The 22223-nt window shown below is 30.9% G+C and overlaps 3 non-coding genes across 3 annotated transcripts; all 3 read left to right on the top strand.

Moving 5' to 3' along the window:
• The first annotated feature begins 14577 nt into the window (after positions 1-14577).
• Positions 14578-14649, top strand: TRNAM-CAU (transfer RNA methionine (anticodon CAU)). Its single transcript has one exon. It is a non-coding gene; the product is annotated as a tRNA-Met (tRNA).
• A 1401-nt stretch (positions 14650-16050) lies between these two features.
• On the top strand, positions 16051-16122 carry TRNAM-CAU (transfer RNA methionine (anticodon CAU)). Its single transcript has one exon. It is a non-coding gene; the product is annotated as a tRNA-Met (tRNA).
• Positions 16123-21944: 5822 nt separating this feature from the next.
• TRNAM-CAU (transfer RNA methionine (anticodon CAU)) lies at positions 21945-22016 on the top strand. The gene has a single exon. It is a non-coding gene; the product is annotated as a tRNA-Met (tRNA).
• Positions 22017-22223: the final 207 nt, after the last annotated feature.

Below are 22223 nucleotides of genomic sequence, written 5' to 3'. Positions count from 1 at the left end.
CATAATCCCAAATGGCTACTTTATCTAGCAGAATATTGGTCCATTAATTTTTTAAAAGATTTAATGTAAGACGTAAGTCAAATGACTCATATAGATGTTTTTTGTTTGTAAAATTGGTGTGTACACATTAAACTTGAAATAAATTCACAATTTGGATTTTAGTTCATGTGTGGTTAATGAATCTTAGTAATTCAGTGAAGACATTAATAGAGTCATCGGCCAGGATGCCACTCTATATTGATGTTGGAAACACTTCCTTTTTTAGAATTTAGCGATCTTTGTAAAAAATTGGAGAATACAATCATCAAATCAGAGTGGCGCAGCGGAAGCGTGGTGGGCCCATAACCCACAGGTCCCAGGATCGAAACCTGGCTCTGATAATCGAAGAAGCTTCTACAGTTATAATTTTAATTTGCTTTTTTCACTACAGAAACAAAGTTTATGCAAAATCACCAAAAAACATCCTTCGGTTAATGCAACTTGAAGATAGCAATATCAAAGTTCGGCTAAATTAAAATTTCGATCATTCAACAACAATAAAAAGAACAACAAAATAAATATTAACCAAGATGGTTTTGAATTTTTTTTCAAACGGCCATATATTATTAAAATTCTCAACGTAAAAGGAACAAGGTAAAAGAGAGGGACAAGAAACAACAATATACCAACAAAAATAACGACCCACAATAGAGTAATATTCATCTTTCTAAAGTTCTAGTTTTTTAATTGTCACTATTATGGTATTCGTCATTTACATTAGTTTCACTGTAATCATGTTATTCAATTTTAATCTACTAAACCGATTAAAAATTTAAATTTTGGCAAAAATTATTTGCATTGCTCTCGTGACATGCATATACAAACTATTTTTATTTTTATTGTTTTTTATTTAATTCTTTTATTTTAGAATGTTCAACTTCAACCTTTTTATTGATTTCTTGTAACTTTCTTTTAATAAAAATGAAAAAACTTTCAGTAATTAAGCTATTAATCAGGTGAACCTATGTGGAGTTGTGTTTCGGTGCTAGGCATCCTACGGTCATAGTGATAGGTTGTGGTGATGAGGTGACGCGCATCACGATAGCGGTTGGCGGTGGGTATTGCACTATTGTGGATGACCTAACATGAAACGAAAATGATAACATCAAACAAAACAAAAATAGAGCATGATAGCGATGCTTGCAGCGAACATGAACTCGGGAGATCGGATATCCTTCATAATCTACTAAGAAAACAAACTCAAGCAACATATGTAACCCATTGAAAGTTATATTTATACAAAACCAACGTCCAATAGAAAATCGGATTCAAAAGCTTATACACTAAGTTAAATGATATAAACACATCATAAATCAAATCATTCAATCAACTAATCTATACCATACTTGAATACCACCCAAATTAAAGTGGACCAAAAGCATCTAAAAGATCCTTAAAAATTAACTAATATATACACAAATGTGTTGCGTTTCATAATCCCAAATGGCTACTTTATCTAGCAGAATATTGGTCCATTAATTTTTTAAAAGATTTAATGTAAGACGTAAGTCAAATGACTCATATAGATGTTTTTTGTTTGTAAAATTGGTGTGTACACATTAAATTTGAAATAAATTCACAATTTGGATTTTAGTTCATGTGTGGTTAATGAATCTTAGTAATTCAATGAAGACATTAATAGAGTCATCGGCCAGGATGCCACTCTATATTGATGTTGGAAACACTTCCTTTTTTAGAATTTAGCGATCTTTGTAAAAAATTGGAGAATACAATCATCAAATCAGAGTGGCGCAGCGGAAGCGTGGTGGGCCCATAACCCACAGGTCCCAGGATCGAAACCTGGCTCTGATAATCGAAGAAGCTTCTACAGTTATAATTTTAATTTGCTTTTTTCACTACAGAAACAAAGTTTATGCAAAATCACCAAAAAACATCCTTCGGTTAATGCAACTTGAAGATAGCAATATCAAAGTTCGGCTAAATTAAAATTTCGATCATTCAACAACAATAAAAAGAACAACAAAATAAATATTAACCAAGATGGTTTTGAATTTTTTTTCAAACGGCCATATATTATTAAAATTCTCAACGTAAAAGGAACAAGGTAAAAGAGAGGGACAAGAAACAACAATATACCAACAAAAATAACGACCCACAATAGAGTAATATTCATCTTTCTAAAGTTCTAGTTTTTTAATTGTCACTATTATGGTATTCGTCATTTACATTAGTTTCACTGTAATCATGTTATTCAATTTTAATCTACTAAACCGATTAAAAATTTAAATTTTGGCAAAAATTATTTGCATTGCTCTCGTGACATGCATATACAAACTATTTTTATTTTTATTGTTTTTTATTTAATTCTTTTATTTTAGAATGTTCAACTTCAACCTTTTTATTGATTTCTTGTAACTTTCTTTTAATAAAAATGAAAAAACTTTCAGTAATTAAGCTATTAATCAGGTGAACCTATGTGGAGTTGTGTTTCGGTGCTAGGCATCCTACGGTCATAGTGATAGGTTGTGGTGATGAGGTGACGCGCATCACGATAGCGGTTGGCGGTGGGTATTGCACTATTGTGGATGACCTAAGATGAAACGAAAATGATAACATCAAACAAAACAAAAATAGAGCATGATAGCGATGCTTGCAGCGAACATGAACTCGGGAGATCGGATATCCTTCATAATCTACTAAGAAAACAAACTCAAGCAACATATGTAACCCATTGAAAGTTATATTTATACAAAACCAACGTCCAATAGAAAATCGGATTCAAAAGCTTATACACTAAGTTAAATGATATAAACACATCATAAATCAAATCATTCAATCAACTAATCTATACCATACTTGAATACCACCCAAATTAAAGTGGACCAAAAGCATCTAAAAGATCCTTAAAAATTAACTAATATATACACAAATGTGTTGCGTTTCATAATCCCAAATGGCTACTTTATCTAGCAGAATATTGGTCCATTAATTTTTTAAAAGATTTAATGTAAGACGTAAGTCAAATGACTCATATAGATGTTTTTTGTTTGTAAAATTGGTGTGTACACATTAAATTTGAAATAAATTCACAATTTGGATTTTAGTTCATGTGTGGTTAATGAATCTTAGTAATTCAATGAAGACATTAATAGAGTCATCGGCCAGGATGCCACTCTATATTGATGTTGGAAACACTTCCTTTTTTAGAATTTAGCGATCTTTGTAAAAAATTGGAGAATACAATCATCAAATCAGAGTGGCGCAGCGGAAGCGTGGTGGGCCCATAACCCACAGGTCCCAGGATCGAAACCTGGCTCTGATAATCGAAGAAGCTTCTACAGTTATAATTTCAATTTGCTTTTTTCACTACAGAAACAAAGTTTATGCAAAATCACCAAAAAACATCCTTCGGTTAATGCAACTTGAAGATAGCAATATCAAAGTTCGGCTAAATTAAAATTTCGATCATTCAACAACAATAAAAAGAACAACAAAATAAATATTAACCAAGATGGTTTTGAATTTTTTTTCAAACGGCCATATATTATTAAAATTCTCAACGTAAAAGGAACAAGGTAAAAGAGAGGGACAAGAAACAACAATATACCAACAAAAATAACGACCCACAATAGAGTAATATTCATCTTTCTAAAGTTCTAGTTTTTTAATTGTCACTATTATGGTATTCGTCATTTACATTAGTTTCACTGTAATCATGTTATTCAATTTTAATCTACTAAACCGATTAAAAATTTAAATTTTGGCAAAAATTATTTGCATTGCTCTCGTGACATGCATATACAAACTATTTTTATTTTTATTGTTTTTTATTTAATTCTTTTATTTTAGAATGTTCAACTTCAACCTTTTTATTGATTTCTTGTAACTTTCTTTTAATAAAAATGAAAAAACTTTCAGTAATTAAGCTATTAATCAGGTGAACCTATGTGGAGTTGTGTTTCGGTGCTAGGCATCCTACGGTCATAGTGATAGGTTGTGGTGATGAGGTGACGCGCATCACGATAGCGGTTGGCGGTGGGTATTGCACTATTGTGGATGACCTAAGATGAAACGAAAATGATAACATCAAACAAAACAAAAATAGAGCATGATAGCGATGCTTGCAGCGAACATGAACTCGGGAGATCGGATATCCTTCATAATCTACTAAGAAAACAAACTCAAGCAACACATGTAACCCATTGAAAGTTATATTTATACAAAACCAACGTCCAATAGAAAATCGGATTCAAAAGCTTATACACTAAGTTAAATGATATAAACACATCATAAATCAAATCATTCAATCAACTAATCTATACCATACTTGAATACCACCCAAATTAAAGTGGACCAAAAGCATCTAAAAGATCCTTAAAAATTAACTAATATATACACAAATGTGTTGCGTTTCATAATCCCAAATGGCTACTTTATCTAGCAGAATATTGGTCCATTAATTTTTTAAAAGATTTAATGTAAGACGTATGTCAAATGACTCATATAGATGTTTTTTGTTTGTAAAATTGGTGTGTACACATTAAACTTGAAATAAATTCACAATTTGGATTTTAGTTCATGTGTGGTTAATGAATCTTAGTAATTCAGTGAAGACATTAATAGAGTCATCGGCCAGGATGCCACTCTATATTGATGTTGGAAACACTTCCTTTTTTAGAATTTAGCGATCTTTGTAAAAAATTGGAGAATACAATCATCAAATCAGAGTGGCGCAGCGGAAGCGTGGTGGGCCCATAACCCACAGGTCCCAAGATCGAAACCTGGCTCTGATAATCGAAGAAGCTTCTACAATTATAATTTTAATTTGCTTTTTTCACTACAGAAATAAAGTTTATGCAAAATCACCAAAAAACATCCTTCGGTTAATGCAACTTGAAGATAGTAATATCAAAGTTCGGCTAAATTAAAATTTCAATCATTCAACAACAATAAAAACAACAACAAAATAAATATTAACCAAGATGGTTTTGAATTTTTTTTTGAAACGGCCATACATTATTAAAAGTCTCAACGTAAAAGGAACAAGGTAAAAGAGAGGGACAAGAAACAACAATATACCAACAAAAATAACGACCCACAATAGAGTAATATTCATCTTTCTAAAGTTGTAGTTTTTTAATTGTCACTATTATGGTATTCGTCATTTACATTAGTTTCACTGTAATCATGTTATTCAATTTTAATCTACTAAACCGATTAAAAATTTAAATTTTGGCAAAAATTATTTGCATTGCTCTCGTGACATGCATATACAAACTATTTTTATTTTTATTGTTTTTTATTTAATTCTTTTATTTTAGAATGTTCAACTTCAACCTTTTTATTGATTTCTTGTAACTTTCTTTTAATAAAAATGAAAAAACTTTCAGTAATTAAAGTATTAATCAGGCGAACCTATGTGGAGTTGTGTTTCGGTGCTAGGCATCCTACGGTCATAGTGATAGGTTGTGGTGATGAGGTGACGCACATCACTATAGCGGTTGGCGGTGGGTATTGCACTATTGTGGACGACCTAAGATGAAACGAAAATGATAACATCAAACAAAACAAAAATAGAGCATGATAGCGATGCTTGGAGCGAGCATGAACTCGGGAGATAGGATATCCTTCATAATCTACTAAGAAAACAAACTCAAGTAACACATGTAACCCAACGAAAGTTATATTTATACAAAACCAATATCCATTAGAAAATCGGATTCAAAAGCTTATACACTAAGTTAAATTATATAAACACATCATAAATTAAATCATTCAATCAACTAATCTATACCATACTTGAATACCACCCAAATTAAAGTGGACCAAAAGCATCTAAAAGATCCTTAAAAATTAACTAATATATACACAAATGTGTTGCGTTTCATAATCCCAAATGGCTACTTTATCTAGCAGAATATTGGTCCATTAATTTTTTAAAAGATTTAATGTAAGACGTAAGTCAAATGACTCATATAGATGTTTTTTGTTTGTAAAATTGGTGTGTACACATTAAACTTGAAATAAATTCACAATTTGGATTTTAGTTTGTGTGGTTAATGAATCTTTGTAATTCAGTGAAGACATTAATAGAGTCATCGCCAGGATGCAACTCTATATTGATGTTGGAAACACTTCCTTTTTTAGAATTTAGCGATCTTTGTAAAAAATTGGAGAATACAATCATCAAATCAGAGTGGCGCAGCGGAAATGTGGTGGGGCCATAACCCACAGGTCCAGGATCGAAACCTGGCTCTGATAATCGAAGAAGCTTCTACAATTATATTTTTAATTTGCTTTTTTCACTTCAAAAACAAAGTTTATGCAAAAATCACCAAAAAACATCCTTCGGTTAATGCAACTTGAAGATAGCAATACCAAAGTTAGGCTAAAATACAAATTCGATCATTCAACAACAATAAAAACAACAACAAAATAAATATTAACCAAGATGGTTTTGAATTTTTTTTTGAAACGGCCATACATTATTAAATGTCTCAACGTAAAAGGAACAAGGTAAAAGAGAGGGACAAGAAACAACAATATACCAACAAAAATAACGACCCACAATAGAGTATTATTCATCTTTCTAAAGTTCTAGTTTTTTAATTGTCACTATTATGGTATTCGTCATTTACATTAGTTTCACTGTAATCATGTTATTCAATTTTAATCTACAAAACCGATTACAAATTTAATTTTGGCAAAAATTATTTGCATTGCTCTCGTGACATGCATACACAAATTATTTTTATTTTTATTGTTTTTTTTTATTTTATTCTTTTATTTTAGAACGTTCAACTTCAACCTTTTTGATTGATTTCTTGTAACTTTCTTTTAATAAAAATGAAAAAGCATTCAGTAATTAAACTATTAATCAGGCGAACCTATGTGGAGTTGTGTTTCGGTGCTAGGCATCCTACGGTCATAGCGATAGGTTGTGGTGATGAGGTGACGCGCATCACTATAGCGGTTGGCGGTGGGTATTGCACTATTGTGGATGACCTAAGATGAAACGAAAATGATAACATCAAACAAAACAGAAATAGAGCATGATAGCGATGCTTGGAGCGAACATGAACTCGGGAGATCGGATATCCTTCATAATCTACTAACAAAACAAACTCAAGTAACACATGTAACCCAATGAAAGTTATATTTATACAAAAAAAATGTCCATTAGAAAATTGGATTCAAAAGCTTATACACTAAGTTAAATTATATAAACACATCATTAATTAAATCATTCAATCAACTAATCTATACCGCACTTGAATATCATGCAAATTAATGTGGACCAAAAGCATCTAAAAGATCCTTAAAAATTAACTAATATGTACACAAATGTGTTGCGTTTCATAAACCCTAATGGCTTCTTTATCTAGCACAATATTGGTCCATTAATTTTTTAAAAGATTTAATGAAAGACATAAGTCAAATTACTCATATAGATATTTTTTGTTTGTAAAATTGGTGTGTACACATTAAATTTGAAATAAATTCACAATTTGGATTTTAGTTCATGTGTGGTTAATGAATCTTTGTAATTCAGTGAAGACATTAATAGAGTCATCGGCCAGGATGCCACTCTATATTGATGTTGGAAACACTTCCTTTTTTAGAATTTAGCGATCTTTGTAAAAAATTGGAGAATACAATCATTAAATCAGAGTGGCGCAGCGGAAGCGTGGTGGGCCCATAACCCACAGGTCCTAGGATCGAAACCTGGCTCTGATAATCGAGGAAGCTTCTACATTTATATTTTTAATTTGCTTTTTTCACTACAGAAACAAAGTTTATGCAAAATCACCAAAAAACGTCCTTCGGTTAATGCAACTTGAAGATAGCAATACCAAAGTTAGGCTAAATTACAAATTCCATCATTCAACAACAATAAAAAGAACAACAAGATAAATATTAACCAAGATGATTTTGATTTTTTTTTGAGACGGCCATATATTATTTAAACTCTCAACGTAAAAGGAACAAGGTAAAATAGAGGGACAAGAAATAACAATATACCAACAAAAATAACGACCCACAATAGAGTATTATTCATCTTTCTAAAGTTCTAATTTTTTAGTTGTCACGATTATCGTATTCTTCATTTACATTAGTTTCGCTGTAATCATGTTATTCAATTTTAATCTACTAAACCGATTAAAAATTTAAATTTTGGCAAAAATTATTTGCATTGCTCTCGTGACATGCATATACAAATTATTTTTATTTTTATTGTTTTTTATTTTATTCTTTTATTTTAGAATGTTCAACTTCAACCTTTTTATTGATTTCTTGTAACTTTCTTTTAATAAAAATGAAAAAACTTTCAGTAATTAAACTATTAATCAGGCGAACCTATGTGGAGTTGTGTTTCGGTGCTAGGCATCCTACGGTCATAGTGATAGGTTGTGGTGATGAGGTGACGCACATCACTATAGCGGTTGGCGGTGGGTATTGCACTATTGTGGACGACCTAAGATGAAACGAAAATGATAACATCAAACAAAACAAAAATAGAGCATGATAGCGATGCTTGGAGCGAACATGAACTCGGGAGATAGGATATCCTTCATAATCTACTAAAAAAACAAACTCAAGTAACACATGTAACCCAACGAAAGTTATATTTATACAAAACCAATATCCATTAGAAAATCGGATTCAAAAGCTTATACACTAAGTTAAATTATATAAACACATCATAAATTAAATCATTCAATCAACTAATCTATACCATACTTGAATACCACCCAAATTAAAGTGGACCAAAAGCATCTAAAAGATCCTTAAAAATTAACTAATATATACACAAATGTGTTGCGTTTCATAATCCTAAATGGCTACTTTATCTAGCACAATATTGTTCCATTAACTTTTTGAAAGATTTGATGAAAGACGTAAGTCAAATGACTCATATAGTTGTTTTTTGTTTGTAAAATTGGTGTGTACACATTAAATTTGAAATAAATTCACAATTTGGATTTTAGTTCATGTGTGGTTAATGAATCTGTCTAATTTAGTGAAGACATTAATAGAGTCATCGGCCAGAATGCAACTCTATATTGCTGTTGGAAACACTTCCTTTTTTAGAATTTAGCGATCTTTGTAAAAAATTGGAGAATACAATCATTAAATCAGAGTGGCGATGCGGAAGCGTGGTGGGCCCATAACCCACAGGTCCTAGGATCGAAACCTGGCTCTGATAATCGAGGAAGCTTCTACAATTATATTTTTAATTTGCTTTTTTCACTACAGAAACAAAGTTTATGCAAAATCACCAAAAAACGTCCTTCGGTTAATGCAACTTGAAGATAGCAATACCAAAGTTAGGCTAAATTACAAATTCCATCATTCAACAACAATAAAAAGAACAACAAGATAAATATTAACCAAGATGATTTTGATTTTTTTTTGAAACGACCATATATTATTTAAACTCTCAACGTAAAAGGAACAAGGTAAAATAGAGGGACAAGAAATAACAATATACCAACAAAAATAACGACCCACAATAGAATATTATTCATCTTTCTAAAGTTCTAATTTTTTAGTTGTCACGATTATCGTATTCTTCATTTACATTAGTTTCGCTGTAATCATGTTATTCACTTTTAATCTACTAAACCGATTAAAATTTTAATTTTGGAAAAAATTATTTGCATTGCTCTCGTGACATGCATATACAAATTTTTTTTTTATTTTTGTTGTTTTTTTTTTATTTTATTCTTTTATTTTAGAATGTTCAACTTCAACCTTTTTATTGATTTCTTGTAACTTTCTTTTAATAAAAATGAAAAAACTTTCAGTAATTAAACTATTAATCAGGCGAACCTATGTGGAGTTGTGTTTCGGTGCTAGGCATCCTACTGTCATAGTGATAGGTTGAGGTGATGAAGTGACGCGCATCATTATAGCGGTTGGCGGTGGGTATTGCACTATTGTGGATGACCTAAGATGAAACGAAAATGATAACATCGAACAAAACAAAAATAGACCATGATAACGATGCTTGGAGGGAACATGAACTCGGGAGATCGGATATCCTTCATAATCTACTAAGAAAACAAACTCAAGTAACACATGTAACCCAATGAAAGTTATACTTATACAAAACAAACGTCCATTAGAAAATTGGATTCAAAAGCTTATACACTAAGTTATATTATATAAACACATCATAAATTAAATCATTCAATCAACTAATCTATACCGCACTTCAATATCACCCAAATTAAAGTGGACCAAAAGCATCTAAAAGATCCTTAAAAATTAACTTATATATACACAAATGTGTTGCGTTTCATAATCCCAAATGGCTACTTTATCTAGCACAATATTCTTCCATTAACTTTTAGTAAGATTTGATGGAAGACGTAAGTCAAATGACTCATATAGATGTTTTTTGTTTGTAATTCAGTGAAGACATTAATAGAGTCATCGGCCAGGATGCAACTCTATATTGATGTTGGAAACACTTCCTTTTTTGAGAATTTAGCGATCTTTGTAAAAAATTGGGGAATACAATCATCAAATCAGAGTGGCGCAGCGGAAGCGTGGTGGGCCCATAACCCACAGGTCCCAGGATCGAAACTTGGCTTTTATAATCGAAGAAGTTTCTACAATTATATTTTTAATTTGCTTTTTTCACTACAGAAACAAAGTTTATGCAAAATCACCAAGAAACGTCCTTCGGTTAATGCAACTTGAAGATCGCACTACCAAAGTAAGGCTAAATTACAAATTCGATCATTCAACAACAATAAAAAGAACAAGAAAATAAATATTAACCAAGATGATTTTGATTTTTTTTTAAACGGCCATATATTATTAAAACTCTCAACGTAAAAGGAACAAGGTAAAAGAGAGGGACAAGAAACAACAATATACCAACAAAAATAACGACCCACAATATTGTATTACTCATCTTTCTAAAGTTCTAATTTTTTAATTGACATTAGTTTCACTATAATCATGTTATTCAATTTTAATCTACTACACCGATTAAAAGTTTAAGTTTGGCAAAAATTATTTGCATTGCTCTCGTGACATGCATATACAAATTATTTCAAGTGTTATTGTTTTTTTTTTAATTTTATTCTTTTATTTTAGAATGTTCAACATCAACCCTTTTATTGATTTCTTGTAACTTTCTTTTAATAAAAATTATAAAACTTCCAGTAATTAATTAAACTATTAATCAGGCGAACCTATGTGGAGTTGTGTTTCGGTGCTAGGCATTCTACGGTCATAGTGATAGGTTGTGGTGATGAGGTGACGCCCATCACTATAGCGGTTGGCGGTGGGCATTGCACTATTGTGGATGACCTAAGATGAAACGAAAATGATAACATCAAACAAAACAAAAATAGAGCATGATAGCGATGGTTGGAACGAACATGAACTCGGGAGATCGGATATCCTTCATAATGTACTAAGAAAACAAACTCAAGGAACACATGTAACCCATTGAAAGTTATATTTATACAAAACCAACGTCTAATAGAAAATCGGATTCAAAAGCTTATACACTAAGTTATATGATATAAACACATCATAAATTAAATCATTCAATCAACGAATCTATACCGCACTTGAATATCACCCAAATTAAAGTGGACTAAAAGCATCTAAAAGATCCTTAAAAATTAACTAATATATACACAAATGTGTTGCGTTTCATAATCCCAAATGGCTACTTTATCTAGCACAATATTGGCCCATTAATTTTTTAAAAGATTTAATGTAAGACGTAAGTCAAATGACTCATATAGATGTTTTTTGTTTGTAAAATTGGTGTGTACACATTAAATTTGAAATAAATTCACAATTTGGATTTTAGTTTGTGTGGTTAATGAATCTTTGTAAAATAGTGAAGACATTAATAGAGTCATCCGCCAGGATGCCACTCTATATTGATGTTGGAAACACTTCCTTTTTTAGAATTTAGCGATCTTTGTAAAAAATTGGAGAATACAATCATCAAATCAGAGTGGCGTAGCGGAAGCGTGGTGGGTCCATAACCCACAGGTATTCAATTTTAATCTAGTTTTTTAATTGTCAATATTATGGTATTCGTCATTTACATTAGTTTCACTGTAATCATGTTATTCAATTTTAATCTACTAAAACGATTAAAAATTTAATTTTGGCAAAAATTATTTGCATTGCTCTCGTGACATGCATATACAAATTATTTTTATTTTTATTGTTTTTTTTTATTTTATTCTTTTATTTTAGAATGTTCAACTTCAACCTTTTTATTGATTTCTTGTAACTTTCTTTTAATAAAAATGAATAAACTTTCAGTAATTAAACTATTGTTCAGGCGAACCTATGTGGACTTCTGTTTCGGTGATAGGCATCCTACGGTCATAGTGATAGGTTGTGGTGATGAGGTGATGCGCATCACTAAAGCGGTTGGCGGTGGGTGTTGCACTATTGTGGATGACCTAAGATGAAACGAAAATGATAACATCAAACAAAACAAAAATAGAGCATGATAGCGATGCTTGGAGCGAACATGAACTCGGGAGATCGGATATCCTTCATAATCTACTAAGAAACAAACTCAAGTAACACATGTAACCCAATGAAAGTTATATTTATATAAAACAAACGTCCATTAGAAAATTGGATTCAAAAGCTTATACACTAAGTTAAATTATATAAACACATCATAAATTAAATCATTCAATCAACTAATCTATACCGCACTTGAATATCATGCAAATTAAAGTGGACCAAAAGCATCTAAAAGATCCTTAAAAATTAACTAATATATACACAAATGTGTTCCGTTTCATAATCCCAAATGGCTACTTTATCTAGCAAAATATTGTTCCATTAACTTTTTGAAAGATTTGATGAAAGACGTAAGTCAAATGACTCATATAGATGTTTTTTGTTTGTAAAATTGCTGTGTACGCATTAAATTTGAAATAAATTCACAATTTGGATTTTAGTTCATGTGTGGTTAATGAATCTTTGTAATTCAGTGAAGACATTAATAGAGTCATCGGCCAGGATGCAACTCTATATTGATGTTGGAAACACTTCCTTTTTTAGAATTTAGCGATCTTTGTAAAAAATTGGAGAATACAATCATCAAATCAGAGTGGCGCAGCGGAAGCGTGGTGGGCCCATAACCCACAGGTCCAGGTTCGAAACTTGGCTCCGATAATAGAAGAAGTTTCTACAATTATATTTTTAATTTGCTTTTTTCACTACAGAAACAAAGTTTATGCAAAATTACCAAAAAACGTCCTTTGGTTAATGCAACTTGAAGATAGCAATACCAAAGTTAGGTTAAATTACAAATTCGATCATTCAACAACAATAAAAAGAACAACCAAATAAATATTAACCAAGATGATTTTGAATTTTTTTTGAAACGGCCATATATTATTAAAACTCTCAACGTAAAAGGAACAACGTAAAAGAGAGGGACAAGAAACAACAATATACCAACAAAAATAACGACCCACAAAAGAGTAATATTCATCTTTCTAAAGTTCTAGTTTTTTAATTGTCACTATTATGGTATTCGTCATTTACATTAGTTTCATTGTAATCATGTTATTCAATTTTAATCTACTAAACCGATTAAAAATTTAATTTTGGCAAAAATTATTTGCATTGCTCTCGTGACATGCATATACAAATTATTTTTATTTTTATTGTTTTTTTTATTATATTATTTTATTTTAGAATGTTCAACTTCAACCTTTTGATTGATTTCTTGTAACTTTCTTTTAATAAAAATGAAAAAACTTTCAGTAATTAAACTATTGATCAGGCGAACCTATGTGGAGTTGTGTTTTGGTGCTAGGCATCCTACGGTCATAGTGATAGGTTGTGGTGATTAGGTGATGCGCATCACTATAGCGGTTGGCGGTGGGTGTTGCACTATTGTAGATGACCTAAGATGAAACGAAAATGATAACATCAAACAAAACAAAAATAGAGCATGATAGCAATGGTTGGAACGAACATGAACTCGGGAGATCGGATATCCTTCATAATGTACTAAGAAAACAAACTCAAGGAACACATGTAATCCAATGAAAGTTATATTTATACAAAACCAACGTCCAATAGAAAATCGGATTCAAAAACTTATACACTAAGTTAAATGATATAAACACATCATAAATTAAATCATTCAATCAACTAATCTATACCGCACTTGAATATCACCCAAATTAAAGTGGACCAAAAGCATCTAAAAGATCCTTAAAAATTAACTAATATATACACAAATGTGTTGCGTTTCATAATCCCAAATGGCTACTTTATCTAGCACAATATTGGTCCATTAATTTTTTAAAAGATTTAATGTAAGACGTAAGTCAAATGACTCATATAGATGTTTTTTGTTTGTAAAATTGGTGTGTACACATTAAATTTGAAATAAATTCACAATTTGGATTTTAGTTTGTGTGGTTAATGAATCTTTGTAAAATAGTGACATTAATAGAGTCATCCGCCAGGATGCCACTCTATATTGATGTTGGAAACACTTCCTTTTTTAGAATTTAGCGATCTTTGTAAAAAATTGGAGAATACAATCATCAAATCAGAGTGGCGCAGCGGAAGCGTGGTGGGCCCATAACCCATAGGTCTCAGGATCGAATCCTGGCTCTGATAATCGACAAATCTTCTACAATTATAATTTTAATTTGCTTTTTTTACCACAGAAACAAAGTTTATGCAAAATCACCAAAAAACATGCTTCGGTTAATGCACCTTGAAGATGGCAATACCAAAGTTAGGCTAAATTACAAATTCGATCATTCAACAACATAAAAAAGAACAACAAAATAAAATTAACCAAGATGATTTTGAATTTTTTCTTTTGAAACGGCCATATATTAATAAAATCCTCAACGTAAAAGGAACAAGGTAAGAGAGAGGGACAAGAAACAACAATATACCAACAAAAATAACGACCCACAATAGAGTATTATTCATCTTTCTAAAGTTCTAGTTTTTTAATTGTCACTATTATGGTATTCGTCATTTACATTAGTTTCACTATAATCATGTTATTCAATTTTAATCTACTAAAACGATTAAAAATTTAATTTTGGCAAAAATTATTTGCATTGCTCTCGTGACATGCATATACAAATTATTTTTATTTTTATTGTTTTTTTTATTTTATTCTTTTATTTTAGAATGTTCAACTTCAACCTTTTTATTGATTTCTTGTAACTTTCTTTTAATTAAAATGAAAAAACTTTCAGTAATTAAACTATTGATCAGGCGAACCTATGTGGAGTTGTGTTTCGGTGATAGGCATCCTACGGTCATAGTGATAGGTTGTGGTGATGAGGTGATGCGCATCACTAAAGCGGTTGGCAGTGGGTGTTGCACTATTGTGGATGACCTAAGATGAAACGAAAATGATAACATCAAACAAAACAAAAATAGAGCATGATAGCGATGCTTGGAGCGAACATGAACTCGGGAGATCGGATATCCTTCATAATCTACTAAGAAACAAACTCAAGTAACACATGTAACCCAATGAAAGTTATATTTATACAAAACAAACGTCCATTAGAAAATTGGATTCAAAAGCTTATACATTAAGTTAAATTATATAAACACATCATAAATTAAATCATTCAATCAACTAATCTATACCGCACTTGAATATCACCCAAATTAAAGTGGACCAAAAGCATCTAAAAGATCCTTAAAAATTAACTAATATATACACAAATGTGTTCCGTTTCATAATCCCAAATGGCTACTTTATCTAGCAAAATATTGTTCCATTAACTTTTTGAAAGATTTGATGAAAGACGTAAGTCAAATGACTCATATAGATGTTTTTTGTTTCTAAAATTGCTGTGTACGCATTAAATTTGAAATAAATTCACAATTTGGATTTTAGTTCATGTGTGGTTAATGAATCTTTATAATTCAGTGAACACATTAATAGAGTCATCGGCCAGGATGCAACTCTATATTGATGTTGGAAACACTTCCTTTTTTAGAATTTAGCGATCTTTGTAAAAAATTGGAGAATACAATCATCAAATCAGAGTGGCGCAGCGGAAGCGTGGTGGGCCCATAACCCATAGGTCTCAGGATCGAATCCTGGCTCTGATAATCGACAAATCTTCTACAATTATAATTTTAATTTGCTTTTTTTACCACAGAAACAAAGTTTATGCAAAATCACCAAAAAACATGCTTCGGTTAATGCACCTTGAAGATGGCAATACCAAAGTTAGGCTAAATTACAAATTCGATCATTCAACAACATAAAAAAGAACAACAAAATAAAATTAACCAAGATGATTTTGAATTTTTTTCTTTTGAAACGGCCATATATTAATAAAATCCTCAACGTAAAAGGAACAAGGTAAGAGAGAGGGACAAGAAACAACAATATACCAACAAAAATAACGACCCACAATAGAGTATTATTCATCTTTCTAAAGTTCTAGTTTTTTAATTGTCACTATTATGGTATTCGTCATTTACATTAGTTTCACTATAATCATGTTATTCAATTTTAATCTACTAAAACGATTAAAAATTTAATTTTGGCAAAAATTATTTGCATTGCTCTCGTGACATGCATATACAAATTATTTTTATTTTTATTGTTTTTTTTATTTTATTCTTTTATTTTAGAATGTTCAACTTCAACCTTTTTATTGATTTCTTGTAACTTTCTTTTAATTAAAATGAAAAAACTTTCAGTAATTAAACTATTGATCAGGCGAACCTATGTGGAGTTGTGTTTCGGTGATAGGCATCCTACGGTCATAGTGATAGGTTGTGGTGATGAGGTGATGCGCATCACTAAAGCGGTTGGCAGTGGGTGTTGCACTATTGTGGATGACCTAAGATGAAACGAAAATGATAACATCAAACAAAACAAAAATAGAGCATGATAGCGATGCTTGGAGCGAACATGAACTCGGGAGATCGGATATCCTTCATAATCTACTAAGAAACAAACTCAAGTAACACATGTAACCCAATGAAAGTTATATTTATACAAAACAAACGTCCATTAGAAAATTGGATTCAAAAGCTTATACATTAAGTTAAATTATATAAACACATCATAAATTAAATCATTCAATCAACTAATCTATACCGCACTTGAATATCACCCAAATTAAAGTGGACCAAAAGCATCTAAAAGATCCTTAAAAATTAACTAATATATACACAAATGTGTTCCGTTTCATAATCCCAAATGGCTACTTTATCTAGCAAAATATTGTTCCATTAACTTTTTGAAAGATTTGATGAAAGACGTAAGTCAAATGACTCATATAGATGTTTTTTGTTTCTAAAATTGCTGTGTACGCATTAAATTTGAAATAAATTCACAATTTGGATTTTAGTTCATGTGTGGTTAATGAATCTTTATAATTCAGTGAACACATTAATAGAGTCATCGGCCAGGATGCAACTCTATATTGATGTTGGAAACACTTCCTTTTTTAGAATTTAGCGATCTTTGTAAAAAATTGGAGAATACAATCATCAAATCAGAGTGGCGCAGCGGAAGCGTGGTGGGCCCATAACCCACAGGTCCAGGTTCGAAACTTGGCTCCGATAATCGAAGAAGTTTCTACAATTATATTTTTAATTTGCTTTTTTCACTACAGAAACAAAGTTGATGCAAAATCACCAAAAAACGTCATTTGGTTAATGCAACTTGAAGATAGCAATACCAAAGTTAGGCTAAATTACAAATTCGATCATTCAACAACAATAAAAAGAACAACCAAATAAATATTAACCAAGATGATTTTGAATTTTTTTTGAAACGACCATATATTATTAAAACTCTCAACGTAAAAGGAACAAGGTAAAAGAGAGGGACAAGAAACAACAATATACCAACAAAAATAACGACCCACAATAGAGTATTATTCATCTTTCTAAATTTCTAGTTTTTTAATTCTCAATAGTATGGTATTCGTCATTTACATTAGTTTCATTGTAATCATGTTATTCAATTTTAATCTAGTAAACCAATTAAAAGTTTAAGTTTGGCAAAAATTATTTGCATTGCTCTCGTGACATGCATATACAAATTATTTTTATTTTTATTGTTTTTTTTTATTTTATTCTTTTATTTTAGAATGTTCAACATCAACCCTTTTATTGATTTCTTGTAACTTCCTTTTAATAAAAATTATAAAACTTTCAGTAATTAAACTATTAATCAGGCGAACCTATGTGGAGTTGTATTTCGGTGCTAGGCATCCTACGGTCATAGTGATAGGTTGTGGTGATGAGGTGATGCCCATCACTATAGCAGTTGGCGGTGGGTATTGCACTATTGTGGATGACCTAAGATGAAACGAAAATGATAACATCAAACAAAACAAAAATAGAGCATGATAGCGATGGTTGGAACGAACATGAACTCGGGAGATCGGATATCCTTCATAATGTACTAAGAAAACAAACTCAAGGAACACATGTAACCCAATGAAAGTTATATTTATACAAAACCAACGTCCAATAGAAAATCGGATTCAAAAGCTTATACACTAAGTTAAATGATATAAACACATCATAAATTAAATCATTCAATCAAATAATCTATACCGCACTTGAATATCATGCAAATTAATGTGGACCAAAAGCATCTAAAAGATCCTAAAAATTAACTAATATGTACACAAATGTGTTGCGTTTCATAATCCCAAATGGCTACTTTATCTAGCACAATATTGGTCCCTTAATTTTTTAAAAGATTTAATGTAAGACGTAAGTCAAATGACTCATATAGATGTTTTTTGTTTGTAAAATTGGTGTGTACACATTAAATTTGAAATAAATTGACAATTTGGATTTTAGTTTGTGTGGTTAATGAATCTTTGAAAAATAGTGAAGACATTAATAGAGTCATCCGCTAGGATGCCACTCTATATTGATGTTGGAAACACTTCCTTTTTTAGAATTTAGCGATCTTTGTAAAAAATTGGGGAATACAATCATCAAATCAGAGTGGCGCAGCGGAAGCGTGGTGGGCCCATAACCCACAGGTCCTAGGATCGAAACCTGGCTCTGATAATCGAAGAAGCTTCTACAATTATAATTTTAATTTGCTTTTTTGACTACAGAAACAAAGTTTTTGCAAAATCACCAAAAAACATGCTTCGGTTAATGCAACTTGAAGATAGCAATACCAAAGTTAGGCTAAATTACAAATTCGATCATTCAACAACAATAAAAAGAACAACAAAATAAATATTAACCAAGATGATTTTGAATTTTTTCTTTTGAAACGGCCATATATTATTTAAATTCTCAACGTAAAAGGAACAAGGTAAGAGAGAGGGACAAGAAACAATAATATACCAACAAAAATAACGACCCACAATAGAGTATTATTCATCTTTCTAAAGTTCTAGTTTTTTAATTGTCACTCTTATGGTATTCGTCATTTACATTAGTTTCACTGTAATCATGTTATTCAATTTTGATCTACTAAACCGATTAAAAATTTAATTTTGGCAAAAAATATTTGCATTGCTCTCGTGACATGCGTATACAAATTATTTTTATTTTTATTGTTTTTTTGTTATTTTATTCTTTTATTTTAGAATGTTCAACTTCAACCTTTTTATTGATTTCTTGTAACTTTCTTTTAATAAAAATGAAAAAACTTTCAGTAATTTAACTATTGATCAGGCGAACCTATGTGGAGTTGTGTTTCGGTGCTAGGCATCCTACGGTCATAGTGATAGGTTGTGGTGATGAGGTGATGCGCATCACTATAGCGGTTGGCGGTGGGTGTTGCACTATTTTGGATGACCTAAGATGAAACGAAAATGATAACATCAAACAAAACAAAAATAGAGCATGATAGCGATGCTTGGAGCGAACATGAACTTGGGAGATCTGATATCCTTCATAATCTACTAAGAAAACAAACTCAAGTAACACATGTAACCCAATGAAAATTATATTTATACAAAACAAACGTCCATTAGAAAATTGGATTCAAAAGCTTATACACTAAGTTAAATTATATAAACACATCATAAATTAAATCATTCAATCAACTAATCTATACCACATTTGAATATCACCCAAATTAAAGTGGACCAAAAGCATCTAAAAGATCCTTAAAAATTAACTAATATATACACAAATGTGTTGCGTTTCATAATCCCAAATGGCTACTTTATCTAACAGAATATTGTTCCATTAACTTTTTGAAAGATTTGATGAAAGACGTAAGTCAAATGACTCATATAGATGTTTTTTGTTTGTAAAATTGTTGTGTACGCATTAAATTTGAAATAAATTCACAATTTGGATTTTAGTTTGTGTGGTTAATGAATCTTTGTAATTCAATGAAGACATTAATAGAGTCATCGCCAGGATGCAACTCTATATTGATGTTGGAAACACTTCCTTTTTTAGAATTTAGCGATCTCTGCAAAAAATTGGAGAATACAATCATCAAATCAGAGTGGCGCAGCGGAAGCGTGGTGGGGCCATAACCCACAGGTCCAGGATCGAAACCTGGCTCTGGCTCTGATAATCGAAGAAGCATCTACAATTATATTTTTAATTTGCTTTTTTCACTTCAAAAACAAAGTTTATGCAAAAATCACCAAAAAAACATCCTTCGGTTAATGCAACTTGAAGATAGCAATACCAAAGTTAGGCTAAATTAAAAATTCGATCATTCAACAACAATAAAAACAACAACAAAATAAATATTAACCAAGATGGTTTTGAATGTTTTTTTGAAACGGCCATATATTATTAAAAGTCTCGACGTAAAAGGAACAAGGTAAAAGAGAGGGACAAAAAACAACAATATACCAACAAAAATAACGACCCACAATAGAGTATTATTCATCTTTCTAAAGTTCTAGTTTTTTAATTGTCACTATTATGGTATTCGTCATTTACATTAGTTTCACTGTAATCATGTTATTCAATTTTAATCTACTAAACCGATTAAAAATTTAATTTTGGCAAAAATTATTTGCATTGTTCTCGTGACATGCATATACAAATTATTTTTATTTTTATTGTTTTTTTTATTTTATTCTTTTATTTTAGAATGTTCAACTTCAACCTTTTGATTGATTTCTTGTAACTTTCTTTTAATAAAAATGAAAAAACTTTCAGTAATTAAACTATTGATCAGGCGAACCTATGTGGAGTTGTGTTTTGGTGCTAGGCATCCTACGGTCATAGTGATAGGTTGTGGTGATTAGGTGATGCGCATCAATATAGCGGTTGGCGGTGGGTGTTGCACTATTGTGGATGACCTAAGATGAAACGAAAATGATAACATCAAACAAAACAAAAATAGAGCATGATAGCGATGGTTGGAACGAACATGAACTCGGGAGATCGGATATCCTTCATAATGTACTAAGAAAACAAACTCAAGGAACACATGTAACCCAATGAAAGTTATATTTATACAAAACCAACGTCCAATAGAAAATCGGATTCAAAAGCTTATACACTAAGTTAAATGATATAATCACATCATAAATTAAATCATTCAATCAACTGATCTATACCGCACTTGAATATCACCCAAACTAAAGTGGACCAAAAGCATCTAAAAGATCCTTAAAAATTAACTAATATATACACAAATGTGTTGCGTTTCATAATCCTAATGGCTACTTTATCTAGCACAATATTGGTCCATTAATTTTTTAAAAGATTTAATGTAAGACGTAAGTCAAATGACTGATATAGATGTTTTTTGTTTGTAAAATTGGTGTGTACACATTAAATTTAAAATAAATTCACAATATGGATTTTAGTTTGTGTGGTTAATGAATCTTTGCAAAATAGTGAAGCCATTAATAGAATCATCCGCCAGGATGCCACTCTATATTGATGTTAGAAACACTTCCTTTTTTAGAATTTAGCGATCTTTGTAAAAAATTGGAGAATACAATCATCAAATCAGAGTGGCGCAGCGGAAGCGTGGTGGGCCCATAACCCATAGGTCTCAGGATCGAATCCTGGCTCTGATAATCGACAAATCTTCTGCAATTATAATTTTAATTTGCTTTCTTGACCACAGAAACAAAGTTTATGCAAAATCACCAAAAAACATGCTTCGGTTAATGCACCTTGAAGATAGCAATACCAAAGTTAGGCTACATTACAAATTCGATCATTCACCAACATAAAAAAGAACAACAAAATAAACATTAACCAAGATGATTTTGAATTTTTTC

This window comes from Lactuca serriola, chromosome 8 (genome assembly GCF_051521515.1).
Source record: "Lactuca serriola cultivar US96UC23 chromosome 8, Lser_US96UC23_V15, whole genome shotgun sequence".
Classification (NCBI taxonomy): domain Eukaryota; kingdom Viridiplantae; phylum Streptophyta; class Magnoliopsida; order Asterales; family Asteraceae; genus Lactuca; species Lactuca serriola.
Note: the sequence above shows the minus strand (reverse complement) of the source record. Positions and strands in the feature narration are given on the sequence as shown.